This window comes from Benincasa hispida, unplaced genomic scaffold (assembly GCF_027475165.1).
Source record: "Benincasa hispida cultivar pf3 unplaced genomic scaffold, pf3_genome.v1.1 HicScf419, whole genome shotgun sequence".
Classification (NCBI taxonomy): Eukaryota; Viridiplantae; Streptophyta; class Magnoliopsida; order Cucurbitales; family Cucurbitaceae; genus Benincasa; species Benincasa hispida.
In genome coordinates, this window is record NW_028326513.1 from 1 (window position 1) to 3,940 (window position 3,940).

A 3,940-nucleotide genomic window follows, 5' to 3' on the forward strand; every position below is an offset into this window, starting at 1 on the left:
AAAATTTAGAGACAAAATACACCTATTTTTAAAAACCTAAAAACTAAAATGATCTAGTTTTAAAACTCAATGACCAAACAACGCACATATTCTTTAAAATTTGGAGACAAAAAAAGGTAATTTTTCCTATTTTTAAAAACTCTTCAAAAGAGCAGAAATAACAAAACAAATAATTATTAAGTGGATGAAATAGTATTTATAAATTTAATTTTTAGAAGCTAAATGGTAGTTATGAAATAAGAATTAAATCATGTAGTTCTCAAATTTAGGTTTTGAATTTTGAATAAAATTTAAAACTCTTTTCATTTCAAAATCCGAAAATGAAAACCTCAAATAAAGGGATCAAAGGCATAACTTGCAATACACAAGTACTTCCGCAAAAACCCACACGAAAATTTCAAAACTCCAACAAACAGAACCCCTTGAATCAAAAGATAAAAATCTTCATCTATCAATACAAAAGACTTCAAATTAAATTTTTTTTTTTTTTTTTAATGTGATTATTAATCACAAGACTGTGGAAAATATATATATATATATATAAGAAGGGTAAGTACCTGGAAGTTTCTGAGGGTGAGTGTAGCAAATCCCATTTTCTCCTTCAAGAGTAGGAATAAACTCATCAATAAGAGGATGAAGGTTTCGAATATCAGAAATTGCCTTAGCTTCTAAGTGCTCTAGAATTTCTTGATCCGTTGGATCAAATTTTACTCCAGCTGGCAATCCAGGTAAATCATGAATCCCAGCCTTCAATAAATAATAATTCAACATCAATAAATTCATCAATAATAATAATAAATTGTTAATTAATGGGTAGGAATATATATATATACACACACATACATACCTGATCTTGTAATTGAATGTGATGGCCACATGATGGGCATCGGACGGCTGGGGATGGATAATGGAGAATCGAAGCGTCGTTGGATTTGGTTAATTGATGAATAGAAGGAGACGACTCGTCGTCTGAGCCACTGCACCAAGTCATCTCTCTCGTTTTGGTTTATTATTGGAAGCTAATTCCCACTCCAACATAACAACAAAAAGGACCATATGATTGGTTGTTGGACACAAAAATATTATTAAAAAAAAAAAAACCAAAATCAAGAGAGTTTTGAGCTTTGTCTACTTGTGTTTTATCACCAAACAAAACAACCACCTCATTCGGATGTCGGGGGAAGGAATTTTTCTTTTTTTATTAAAGAATTAATTTGTTTTGTTGCTTCTAAGCTGTGGAAGTTGTGTTGAGAGCACCACACGTTCCTTCAAATTAAGAGAGAAATAGATTAGAAAAAGAAAAGAAAACAAAAAAGGAGTTTTCTAGAAATAGGAAAAAGGTTGCTTCGACGTCAAGTTACTAAATGCTTGCGTATCTACACATATGCACATATGACACCATCTAATTAATGTTACATTTTTTTCTTCAAATTTCAAACAAAAATCCCAAATTCACACCAAATTTTCATATCTTCCTGTCAATAAAAATATTAATGTTAACGCTTGGATACATCCATATATCTATTTTCTTATCAAAAATCAATTTTAAAATATAAATAAAAGTTCGATTGATAGCTTTTCTTTCTGTTTATCACGAGTGACAATTAAACGAAGAAAATCGTACGTTAATAAAGCTCTAGTTTGATATCTTTATATTTATATATATAACATAATTACAAAAATAAATTATTAAAAAAAAAAAACATGGGGTAGTAAGAGTGGAGATGGGGCAAAATCGGATTCTTCCTCATAAGTGGACGTTTCAGTTTCACCATCTTTTAGATGAGAAAGAGATTTAAAAAAAAAAAAAACAAAAAATAAAATTAAATTTAGGGTTTTTTTCTTTAATGGATTAGAGGAGGCAGCTGCAGTGTCAAAGATGGAGTGAGAAGAAAGGTTTGTCATATTGGAAAAAAATAAATAAAAAAAAAAGGGGTGAAAAAGAATAATACGTAAAAAAGACTGCAAAAAAATAAAAGAGAAATAAATTAAATGTTACCCGAAATCCAAGCTGTATATTCCTACTACTTAATCTCTTCCTTTACGTCCACTTCTCAGCTCAAGCAAGGTATCCTTCTCTCTCTCTGTGTGTGTGTGTAGAATTTGTTTTAAGAGCAGCTTTTTCTTTTCTTTTCTTTTCTTTTTTTCGGGAGAAAATTAATTAAAAAGAAAAAGTGGAAAAATGTAAAAATGGGATTTAATGAGAGAAGAGAATATTAGGATTTCGTGAAAAGGGATTTGAGGGAAGGGGAAGTGTGAAGAGGTTGTTATTTATTAGTAAGATAATGTGTAAATAAAAGATTAAATGCGTTAGCTTAACCCACACGAATTCAGTTTTTGGCATCTTATCTATTTGGGATATTGTTCTCTGTGCTCGTTTACATTCTTCAATCACTCTTACCTTTCAATACATTGCTCTATTTCATTTCATTCGTGAGTCGTTTGTTCAAAATTTTTCTCCATCATCTTAGGAAATTTCGTGAAAATGAAAAAATGAAATAGAAGGTGGGGATAGAGATGGGAAGATTTTCTTATTTTTATCCCGCTCCGTGGACATCTCTAATTATTGGTGTGAAATTGTATAATCAAATTTTCATTTTTTTATATTTAATTTATGATATTTTAGATTTTAGATTTCTTAACATTCAAGATAAATTTATGCTGTTCGTTTAGGCGTTGCGTTTAGATTAATACTTTTAAAATGTTAATTTTATTTTGTTGTTGCTATTTCCTTATCTAATAATATTTGTTTATGCCACACTCGATCCTATTCCAATGCATATCTATATCAAATGTGTTAACCTACATATTCAAAACCACTCTTTTAATTATCCCCCAAGGTAAAAGGTGAACATATAAAATATCGACAATAACAAATATGTTTTTTTTCTCAGATATCTTAATCATTTATGAATCGAAATGAGATTAAGTGAGACTCAAGTGAGATTTAAAGGTTGTTGAAACCCAACATAATACAAAACTTAAATTTAATTCTAATTAGATTAATGTTTGTTTGTGCTTAATTGATTTTTAAACTTTAAAATTGTCGTATATACGTATGTCCATTGATTTTTGAATTTCAAAATTTTTGTGTGTGTATTCGCATGCGTGCGTGTTAATTGACTTTTGAACTTTAAAATGTTCGTGTGTATGCATGCATATGCGTGTGTATCCACATATATATAATTAAATTTTGTGCAAAAGAGGTTCAAATTTTGACCTTTAGAAGATTGACACAATAATTGAAGTTATTTTTTAAAAGATTCAAATACCATATTAACTAGACATTCTAATAATTTGTAGACCAAAAATGAGATGAAGAAATAAATTTAGATATATATTAAAATAGCATTTAAAAGATCAAATTTATCGAATACAACAATCTAAGAATCAACATATAAATTGAAATTTAGACATTATCTCAATATCATGTTTGAAAGTGATTTTGAAAGGATTAAATCATTTTTGTGTAACTCGAAATCATTTCGGAACATGTCTTTAATCACTCAAAATCAATTTAATATTTAAATTTTATATTTTTAAATGTAATTTTTATATTATCAAAATTAGTTTTGAATGATTAAAAGAATGGTTGATAGTGATTTTAATTATCTCATAATTACTCCCAAATATATCATTTGATGTTACAAAACCCAAAGTTACTTATTATAAGTTTACTTCATAATTCATATTTGTGTCCAATAAGCTCATATAGTTAAAATTTTGAAATAGATCACTGAACTTTCAACCCGAGTCTAATAAGCCTTTTGAATTTTAAAATTATGAATTTTATGTTAATAGATTCCAACCATGTTCAATTTCTTAAAACCTATAAATCTATATGATACAAAATTTAAAGGAAAATTGTAATGGGTGGCAAATCCAAAATATATAATTAGGGGTATGCCTTTAACATATGAAAAATAGTAGATATGATAGA

General features: G+C 28.1%; 1 pseudogene; it reads right to left on the minus strand.

Annotated features, from left to right (window-relative positions):
• Positions 1 to 557: 557 nt before the first annotated feature.
• On the minus strand, positions 558 to 991 carry LOC150030233 (NAC domain-containing protein 73 pseudogene; annotated as a pseudogene).
• Between the last annotated feature and the right edge of the window lie 2,949 nt (positions 992 to 3,940).